Source organism: Mesocricetus auratus, unplaced genomic scaffold (genome assembly GCF_017639785.1).
Source record: "Mesocricetus auratus isolate SY011 unplaced genomic scaffold, BCM_Maur_2.0 Super-Scaffold_100025, whole genome shotgun sequence".
In the NCBI taxonomy this organism is placed as follows: Eukaryota; Metazoa; Chordata; class Mammalia; order Rodentia; family Cricetidae; genus Mesocricetus; species Mesocricetus auratus.
The window spans coordinates 7,253,397-7,264,436 of NW_024429206.1; the positions used below are offsets into that span (position 1 = coordinate 7,253,397).

General features: G+C 45.0%; 1 long non-coding RNA gene across 2 annotated transcripts; it reads right to left on the bottom strand.

Moving 5' to 3' along the window:
• Nucleotides 1-5,750: 5,750 nt before the first annotated feature.
• Nucleotides 5,751-10,750, bottom strand: LOC110342615. Of its 2 annotated transcripts, XR_002384742.2 has the most exons (4): nucleotides 10,617-10,750; nucleotides 9,895-10,014; nucleotides 8,907-9,416; nucleotides 5,751-6,307 (listed from the first exon to the last, which is right to left on the bottom strand). It is a non-coding gene; the product is annotated as an uncharacterized LOC110342615 (long non-coding RNA). The 2 variants fall into 2 exon arrangements; XR_002384743.2 differs by lacking the exon at nucleotides 8,907-9,416.
• Nucleotides 10,751-11,040: the final 290 nt, after the last annotated feature.

Sequence of the window (11,040 nt, forward strand, 5' to 3'; positions counted from 1 at the left end):
GGATTCACTAGACATGAGTTACAGAGGGTTGTGAACCACCATGAGAGGTACTGGGAACTGACCTTAGGCCTTCTGCAAGAAGAAGTGCTGTTAACGGCTGAGCTATCTATCTCTTCAGGCCCATTCCCCACTTAAAAGTATTTATCTATTTTGTTTTGTGTGTATGAAGTGTTTGCCTGTGTGCTATGTGTCACATGTGTGTAGTACATGCAGATGCCAGAAGGTGGCGTTGGATCCCTTGGAACTGGAGCTACTGATGGTTTTGAGTCACCATGTGGGTGCTAAAAACTGAGCCCTGGTCCTTTATAAGAGTTTTTAGTGGGTAAACTGTCTACAGCCCCCACCAAACAATAAACTTTCCTTTGCCTTAGCTTGGTACAGAGCCTGATTAGGACTGAGCTGCAGGAGTTGGTGGCTACTGATCCTCATGTGGAATAAGAATCTCTAGAAAAAAAATCTTATGAAGCAGGGTGGTGGTGGCACACACCTTTAATCCCAGCACTCGGGAGGCAGAGGCAGGCGGATCTCTGTGAGTTCGAGGCCCGGCTGGACCGACAGCCTCCAAAACAATACAGAGAAACCCTGTCTCATAAAACCAAAAAAAGAATCTTATCAGATAATTATTGGGGAAATAATTAAAATTATTGGGGTGGAAGACAGTGTACTCTCTTATTTACATCCCTAGACCCTAGACCCCATTGAAATGTTTTAAAAGAAAGTGAAGGCTGTGTGCAGACACCCTTACTGTGTTTGTCTGCCAGCCCTGCTTGTTTCATTTTGGTTTTTTGAGACAGGGTTTCTCTGTGTAACTTTGGAGCCTGTCCTGGAACTCAGTCTGTAGATCAGGCTGGCCTTGAACTCACAGAGATCCACCTGTCTCTGCCTCCCGAGTGCTAGAATTAAAGGCATGTGCCACCACCACCTGGCCCACCAGCCCTGTTTTTTAGCTTACAATTTAGTAATATACTATCAGTTTTGGATGGACCAAAAGTATCTGCCTGTCTGCTACTCGAAACAAAAAGTATTTACTTATATCTATTCATTTGCTAGCACTGTGTGCGGCGCGATCTGCTGGATGGTGGCTTTTTTTCTTTTTCAAGATTTATTTAATTATGTATACAGTGTTCTGCCTGCATGTATGTCTGCAGGCCAGAAGAGGACACCAGGCTTCCTTACAGATGGTTGTGAGCCATGATGTAGTTGCTGGGAATTGAACTCAAGTCCTCTGGAAGAGCAGTCAGTGCTCTTAACCCTGAGCCATCGCTCCAGGCCTGGATGCTGGATTTTTAAGTGCAACAGCTGGAAGCCCGGGTTCTCACCGGCTGATTGCTGGTGAAAGTAGACAGGAGACAAACCATAACAGCTGAAGATTCAAATTCATTCCATGAAAAAGCAGGGTAGTTTGTTAGTCACAAATTTGATTAGCAAATAGTGGGACCTGTACTTCAGATACAGTGGCTGGGAAAATGTCTCAGAGACGATGACGTTTGAGTTGACATTTGAATCAGGAGTCAGTCATTGGAAAAAGAGCCCCAGGAGGGGTACTCTAGGCAGAAGGGACCACATAGCCAAAGGCTTTGAAGTGGAGGGAACAGTGTGGTACTTTTGAGTAATAAAAAGGAAACCTCAAAGCTGGAGGAGTTGAGTGAAGGACATAGGAACAAGAGATGGGGCTGGCAAGCGGTGCCAGCTGGGGGCCAACAGAACTATCAAGAAGCCCTAGTTTTGTCTGGCGGTGGTGGTGCACGCCTTTAACCCCAGTACTCAGGAGGCAGAGGCAGGCAGATCTCTGAGTTCAAGGCCAGGGTGATCTACAGAGAGAGTTCCTGGCCAGGCTCCAAAGCTACACAGAGAAGCTCTGTCTCAAACAAAACAAAACAAAAAGACAAAAAGTTCTAGTTCTATCTTAAGGGAAATAGGGAGCCATGGATGGTCTTAGATCACCTTAGTAACCAGATGCATATTTCATAAAGGTGAGGTCAGAGGGGCTTCATGGACGCTAACATTTCTGGAACATTTCCCTAAATGTTGCCAGAGAGAAGACCTGAGAAAGAACTGGCTCTGTGTTTGCAGACAGCTTCCCAGGGCCTTAGGCATCTTCTGCCATGGAGCCACACTCATATCCATTAGAAATAAGTATCTTGGTGGATGGTCTTTAATATTCAACAGAGTTTTTAATGAATAATCCTCTATTCCAAGATAGCCCATGCATTTTTCATAAATCCTGTTTGCCAGAGGGCCCTGGGGCATCCCAGGAGATAGTCATCAAAAGGGAAGTCAAGGTCGGCTAGACAAGTTTAACTTCAAACAAGGCTTATTTGGGTGGAGTTTGGATCAGTGATTTCTTTTGGCACATCTTGTGCTGGGAGTGGAGTTCAACCACTGGCATGTGCCAGGCTGGCTTGTGCTCAAGCAGTTAGTTATACCCTAGCTGGGGAGGGGGATTACTGAGGATGGTGGGAGAGTCTTCACCGAAGTTCATTCTCTGGGTCAGTTCCTCTGGGCTGAGTGCTATTAGTGAAAGCATTTTCCTGTTTTAGTTTTTCAAGACAGGGTTTCTCTGTGTAGCCCTGGCTGCCCTGGAACTCACTTTGTAGACCAGGCCAGCCTCAAACTCACAGAGATCCACCTGTCTCTGCCTCCTGAGTGCTGGGATTAAAGGCGTGTGCTACCATTGTCTGGCTAATGAAAACTTTTTTCTTTTTTTTTTTGTCCTCTTATAGACATTATTTTAGCAATTTGACAGCATGGGGGAGCCCAAAGTGGATAGGAGGTGGTTCTCAAAACTGAACATGCCATGGAACACCAGCGGCTTTGATACCATGGGTGTCCTGACATCCAGTAAAGCAACTGTGGTTGGTAAGAAAGGTGATACTTGGTGGCACAAGACAGAGACGTCCTTGGCTAAAGCAGAGGTGCAAATGTCAGAAAACCGCATGCCATGGTTGACGTGGAAAAAGGAGGTGTTGCAGTTTGAATAAAAATGGTTTCCATAGGCTCCTGCATTAAAATGCTTGCTCACCAGGGGATGGCACTGTTTGAAAAGGATTAGAAGGCATGTCCTTGTCAGAGGAAGTTTGTCACTGAACACATGCTTGAAAGCCCCCACCTGGCCCGGTGTGTCTCTCTCCCTCCACTGCCTGTGGATCAGCATGTAAGGCTCTGGTCTACGGCCCCGGGCCATGTGTGCCACCATGCTCCCTGTGGTGTCAACGGACGACGACTCTGAATCTGTAAGCGATACTGATAGCCCAATTAAATGCTTTCTTTTATAAGGTTGCCTTGGTTATGGTACCTCTGAAAGCTGCTAATACAGCTCCTGCCTAAGTGCCACTGCAAAGGAGACAGGGAGCTAGGCGTGCCTTAGTTTGTGTCTGCAGTGTTCTCTGAAGGCCATGTGCTAAAGGCTTGGTCCTCACACTGTGCTGCCATTGGGAGGTGGCAGAGCCTTTAGGAAATGGGGTCGGGCTGGGCATTGGTGGCGCACGCCTTTAATCCCAGCACTAGGGAGGCAGAGGCAGGCGGATCTCTGTGAGTTCGAGGCCGGCCTGGTCTACAGCGTGAGTTCCAGGACAGCCTCCAAAACAATACAGAGAAACCCTGTCTTGCAAAACCAAAAAAAAAAAAGGAAATGGGGTCGGATGGGAGGAAATTGGGTCATTGGGAGAAACATTTGTAGTCGGACTTTTCTGCCTGGTCCCACTGCCCTTAGTCCCAAATAAGTACACAGAGGTTTATATTAAATAAAGACTGCTTGACTGACCACTCAGACTTCTTATTGGCTAGCTCTCTCTTAATTAATAACCCATGTCTTCTATTAAACTATGTATTGCCACGAGGCTATGGCTTACCCGTAAACTGGCACGTTACTCTTTCAGAAGCATGGCATCTCCCTGCCGGCCTCTCTCTCCTCTACCCAGAATTCTCCCCATCTGGTAGCCCTGCCTATACTTCCTGCCTGGCTACTGGCCAATCAGTGTTTTATTCATCAATCAATAAGAGAAACATATATACAGAAGGACATCCCCTATCAAACATTGGGGACCCCAGTCACTTCCTGTCTCTTTCTGCTTTTCCTGTCACCATCAGTTGCCTCTCTCACCCTGTGTCCCCACCCAAAGCACCAGGGCCAAGTGACCATGGACAAGATCCTCTGACACCAGGAACCAAAACACACCTGTGCTTCTCCCAACAATTTGTCTCAGGCAGTTTGTCATGACAGCATGAAGCTGAGTGACGTGGGTATTCATCTCCCATCCATCACTAGCTGAGGCCTTTTCCTTGGGGACATGGACTGGCAGGCACTTTGGGGACACCTAGCTGGGTATGTGTGCTTCTGCAGAGAAAGCTCTCACTCAGGTCACAAGGAACACTCTAGTGTACAGTGTGAGCATTGAGGGGCTCTAGGCTGAGCCCAATAATCCTATTACACCAGCAACCACCCAAGGCTGTGTGCACAGGGGAATTGATCATATCTGTGTCTGAGTTAGTTTTGTCTCTGGCCCTATCTCTAGCCTCATCCTTGATTTATTTTACTTCCTTCTCTCCTATTTATAATTTACACTATCTGGCAATGCATTAGATATCCTTAAATAAGAACACATAAGCTATTTTAATTCTTTTTCCAGAACAAGAAAGACTATAAATAAATAAACACTAATGAAGTCTAGTGTTCTGATTTTGGTTTCAAACATTTTCTCCTCAGTCTGAGATTTTGGAACATTCTTTTTTTTCTTTTTCTCTCTCTTCTTTTTTTCTTTTGAGAAAGAGTCTACATAACCCTGACTGTCCTGGAACTCACTCTGTAGGCTAGTCTGGCCTTGAACTCACAGAGATCTGCCTCCTGAGTGCTGGGATAAAAGATGTGTACCACCACTCCTGGCTCCTGGAACATTCTTAGTCACTGGTGTGTAGCATCATGTGAAGCATAGCAAAGATGTTTATTACCATTCTATAGAAGGGCACACAGCACACAGTACACAGATTTGTCTGTACACTGACTCTTTGACCAATGCAGATGCAGAGGCACAGTTATCTCTAGCCCTTTCCCCCTTGAAAATAACTGCTCTGTAAGTATGAGTAAAATGAATTAATGAGATGTGTAAGACCTACATACAATAATGCCCCTCATTGTCCCCTCAGCTAGGAATCTATCAACAGACTAGAATTATGTGTTTCATAAGGTCAGAGTTGCCCTTGAAATGACTGCCGTGTGGATATGCTTATTTTCATGAACACAAGCTGGGAGGTAGAGACTAAAGATAGTTCTAGCAATCGTGTTGGAAAATGTATACCCAGCAGGCTACATGTGCATCTAAGAACACCCAATGGCAATTTAGATGTAGGCTGTTTATGAGCCTAATCTTTGCTTGTAGGTGTCCTGGCAAACAGCTCCTAATAACAGCCCTGTGGAGAAAAGAATTACCAGCAACATAGGGAGCCAGGCTCCCTGGGAACCTCAGATGTTAGAAACTGAGGGACTCTTTTACATTTTATGAATCAGAAAGAAATTGTTGTTTAAGTGGTGGATCACAGACATTTAGATATCTGGGGGTTTGTGCTATAATATTTTTCCCTTAAGAAACAAACATAGTCGTTTTAATTCATAAAAACAAGCACTAGATGTTAAAAGTGACTACAGTCCTTCACAAATTCTTGACATTCATTATATGACCAGACTTTCCTGGGGAGATGCCTCACATACATTTGTTCACCCCAGAGAGGGATCCCACAGCAGACCAAAGTTCAACTTGGTGAGCCCTGAATTTTATTGGGGTTACCTCCATAAAAATGGGTGAGGGATTACTTACAGCAGCAGAAATGACTTAAAGACAGCTGCATCACCAAAGCCCACCCCAGCAAGGCTGATAGCTCATAAAGTTGGGAACCTGGAATACACTGTTCAGCCTGCAGGGAGTTCAGCAGGTTAGAGAGTGTTCTTTTCCAGGTGCCTCAGTTGGTCTAATCCTCTTCCAGGCAGCTGGGCTGGTTTCTGCTCTTTCCAGGCAACTGGTTAAGGGTCTTCCATGCAACTGAGGGAGACTCTCCCGGACACTCAGTGTTTATTGCTGACTCTGGCAGGGAGGAGGTCTGGTGAATCTCTTCTGCTTCAGGGACTTCCTGAAGCTGTTTGAGTTGTTTACCTTCCTGCTAAAGGAGCTTCCTGCAGGATGGAATGTTTCCATCTCACCAACAGCTGCACAGCCGATTTCACAGGTCAGTGTTGCCCTTGCACATTTTGGGGGAAGCTCCATGTTCATATATGCGGCTTGGTCTTGATTGTCTGTTTGACTGGGTTTAGAATCACCTAGGAGATCGGTGAATACATCTGTGTCAAATAGGTATTTCCAGAGAGGATTCACTGAGGGTGAGTGTGAGTGGCACCATCTCACAGCCTGGTCTGAATGAAAGGGGAAAAGTAGAAACCCAGGAATGAGGGCTGGGGAGATGGCTCAGTGGTTAAGAGTGCTGGCTGCTTCCAGAAGACCCAAGTTTGATTCTCAGCACTTATGGAAACTCACAACCATCTGTAACTCCAAGAGATCCTGTACCCATTCCTGAACTCTTTGGACAACAGGCACCCATATGACACATAGACACAAATACAGGCAAAACACTCATAAGGTAAAATAAATCTTAATTTCTCTTTTTAAAGGACACTATCTTGTAGCTGATGTCTTGCTGCTCTGGCTCTTACAATATTTCTACTTCTTCTTCCACTGTTTCCTGGATCTCAGGAGTAGGGTTGTGTTGCAGATTTATCGATTCAGATGAACACTCCACAGTCAGTGCTCTGCATTTTGACCAGTTGGGGATTGGTCTCTGTTTCAGTTATTTTTCTATTGCTGTGAAGAGACACCATGGCCAAGGCAACTTATAAAGAGAATTTATTGGGGGCTTGGGCTTGCTTATGGTTTCAAGGGGTTAGAGTCCATTGACCATCACGGTGGGGAGCATGGCAGCAGGCAGGCATAGCGCTGGAGCAGTAGCTGAGAACTCACATCTGATCCACAAGCATGAGACAGAGAGAGCTAACTGGGGATGGTGTGGACTTTTGAAGCCTTAAAGCACACCCCCAGTGACACACCTTCCATAACAAAGCCACACTACCCCACCCAGGCTTCCCAAACAGCTCCACCAGATGGTGACTGATATTCAAATATATGAGTCTATAGGGTCATTCTCATTCAAACCAACACAGTCTCCATGATGTCGAGAAGCTTTTTGGATGATGTGGTGTCCTCCATAGGCTCAATGTTTGAACACTCGGTGCCTGGTGGGTGGCGCTGTTTGGGACCTTTAGGAGGTGTGGCCTTGGAAGAAGTACATCACTGAAGGTGGGCTTCAACAGTTTTTTGTTTGCTTGTTTGGATTTTGTTGTGAGATAGGCTCTCACTATGTGGCCTTGGCTAGCCTGGAATTCACTCTGTAGACCACTCACAGAGATCCACCTGCCTCTGCCACCAGAGTTCTGGGATCAAAGGTGTGCACCACCAACGCCCACTATTGGTTGCTCTTCTGTCTTGAAAACTTGCATAGCCTTTGGATAAGGGAGTCACTTTTTTGTTTGTTTTGTGTTTTTGTTTTTTGAGACAGGGTTTCTCTGTGCAGCCCTGGCTGTCCTGGAACTCACTCTGTAGACCAGGCTGGCCTCAAACTGGCAGAGATCCTGCTGCCAGAGTTTCCCTAGTGCTGGGATTAAAGGTGTGCAGCACCACTGAATACTCTTACTGACTGCCTCTCCATACTATACCACCTTGTTTTCTTGGATGGGCTTCCTTTACCTCCCAAACAAGCTATACAAATTCGAATCTGTTTCAGGATCTATTGTGGGAGGGGTGGAAACCCAGATATATTTAGTTCACCGTTAAAATGTATCCTAGGGCCAAATTTAGAATTTCCCACTTTTGAAAATTTATTAATATACATATATAAAATGTTATGTGTAGGGGTGTTTGGCCTGGTTATAGATCTGTTCAGCACATGCATGAAGTGTCCACAGAGGCCAGAAAACGTAGTCAAATTCCCTAGATCTGAAGTTATAGACGGTTGTGAGCTGCCATGTGGGTGCTGAAAATCAAATTGTGTCCTGTGGGAGAGCAGCCAGTTTTCTTAACCACTGAGCCATCTCTTGGCAAACGAATATTTTTACATTCATCCCTTCCCTTTCCTTCTCTTACCTTCTCCCCCTACTCTTGCCCTTTTTAGAAACAAGGGAGTATGTGCAAATTCTCTTATGATTAGGGTAAATTAAGTGCCCTGGATTACTCAAGGGAATGTGTACAAATTTTCTTATGCTTAGGGTAAATTGCTCAATGACATTTCTATGTGATCTATTGTCCTAGAGTTTTATCCTTGTGCCTGCCCTTTTTTATTTTTAAATTTTTTAATTTTCATGGTGCCCTTTACCACTTTTGGATGTCAACGATCGTTAATAAGACAGATGGAATGGTCAGGCAGCTTTATCCAGTGTTTATCTTGAATGACACCAGTTCAGTGTTTGCTTTGAGTGAGTCATCACATCTCGGAGCGGAAGCAATTCTGGGCACTGACTAATCTATTGATTTTTCATGTTTTCTCCTTTTCTCCGCTACAGTGCCTGTCATTGGACCTCTAACATATATTACCCTCCCAGGATGTTTTTCCAGTATGCCAGCTATAATGCTATTCCTTTCTCTCCCACTTGGTTAGCATATTAAATGTTGGCAAGGATTAGGTTGTTATAGGGATAATATATTATTTACAAAAAAGATAAATCATTCTCAGGCTTCAGTACTTAGCCATTAGCATCAAATCACTCATGACACAGCTCATGAGTGATTGAATTTGAGAGTTGCTCCTCTCCTTCCAGACTCCTGAATCACATTAAGAAGTCATTTAGCCTCATGGTGTCTTCATTTTCTCACCTGGAAATAGGAATGGCAATGTCTCCTCTGCCTGGCTGAGTTGTGGTGGGAGGCAAGTGTGGTGGTAATGAGTGTTGGATCCTTGGGATGGACAAGGTCTTCCACAAATACAGACTGCTGGGATGGCTGTCTTTTCTAATTTCGGTTCTCCTGCTGTAATAAAGTATCTTGACCTTAAAGCGATTTAGGGGTGAGAGGGGTTAATTTCAGTTTGTGATTCCAGGTTATTCTGGCGTCATGGGGAGAAGTCGAGGCAGGGTTTCAAACAGCCAATCACATCACTTCCAGCTCTACCTCTCCCCTCTTAGCTCGTTCAGGACACTCTGCCAAGGGGATGGTATAGTTCACAATGGGCTGAGTCTTCACCTATCAGTTAACTTAATGAAGATAATCCCACGGGCAGTGGTGGCACATGCCTTTAGTCCCAGCATTCAAGACTCTGAATTTGCAGCCAGCCTGGTCTACAGAGTAAGTTCCAGGGCAGCCAGAGCTACACAGAGAAACCTAGTGCTGAAAACAAAAACAAAAACAAAGGTCACACCCCAGTGGCATGCCGGCAGACCAACCACAGTGTAGTTTCTCTTCTCAGGTGAGTCTTGGCTGTGTCCGGTTGACCTCACACTATCTATTCTATACCAAGAGATAGCCGTATCTGCTGACCGTCTTTAGAAACAACATAAAGATTTACAAAATGGGCCCACACGTGAATTTGCATGCATCTGGTTTGCAGAATGACTCTTTCCTTGGGACATTAACAAGTAAAATCTCACTGATGTTCCTGGTTGTTACTCGAATTTGCCCTGGCTGTGCTAAGGCATGCTAGAATCACACTGTCGTCACAAAGCAAGTAAGTCCAATTGGAAATAGCTGTGTTGAATGGAGGAAAACTCCTGGCTCACAGGAGAAAACCAGGAGAACATTCTGGTTGAAGGTAGTCGTAGAGATGACCAGAACTCTGTGGCTAGGAAAACAGTTGTTACTTCCTTACCTCTACAGTACAAGCGTGGAGATCTGCGTCTGCATCCCCAGCACAGCACAGAAGCGAATCCCTGTAGCTTGGTGGTCAGCTAGTTCAACCGCATCTGTGAGTTCCAAGTTCAGGGAGATGCTGTCTCAAAAAAAAAAAAAAAAAAAAAAAGAGAGTTGAAGAGCAACTGTTGACGTCTCCCCTGCAAACTCATATGCACACACGCACATGTGTGCTTACATGAAGGTATTCATGCATGCATATACAACACGGGCAAAATAAGGGAGGTGGGTGCTGCCGAGAAGCCACAGGGAGAAACAGGGCAGTGATGTTTGTCTGTGAGGGGCGGTGTTTGGGGAAGCAGTAAGATGGGGAGGTTTTCTGCACGCTGAAGTGTGAAGTAGGGACTTTAGGTGCTAATTTGGATTAAAAAATGGGCTACCACCATTTGTCCTTGCGCTTTCTCAGAAATGACTGACTCATCTAATGTCGGGGCATTGGAGGCCAGTACGGGATGCTCTGCTGACTGTCTTCTGATGCTTGAAACTTTTTTTTTAAACTCTTTTTGGTCTTTTGGAGGGACCACCACCCCGATCCCAAATACATGACACACAGAAGTTATTCTTAGTTAGGAACGCCCGACTTTAGCTTGGCTTGTTTCTTGCCAGCTTTTCCTAACTTAAATTATCCCATCTGCCTTTTGCCTCTGGGCTTTTTCCTTTTCTTAGTGCTGTATATCTTACTTCACTCTGATGCTGTGGCTGGTTGGGTGACTGGATGGCTGGTTCCTGTCTCTTTCCTCCCCTTGTTCTCTTGTTGCTCCTCTCCTCATTTCTCCTTGTATTTATTCTCTGCCTGCCTGCCTGCCTGCTGTGCCTGCCCTTGCTCCTGCCTCACTATTGACCGTTTAGCTCTTTATTATGACCACCAGGTTGTCTTAGGCAGGCAAAGTAACACAGCTTCATGGAGTTAAACAAATGCAACATAAACAAAAGTCATACATCTTAAAATAATAAAAATATTATAAATAAAATAATAATATTATTATACATATAAAATAATATTCCCCAACAGTCCTGTATGGTTTGGGATAGTATGCTAGTGTCACCTACATTGGGTTTTTATCCCAGATGGCTATCTCCATGTCGAGCTGGATTCCCACAAACA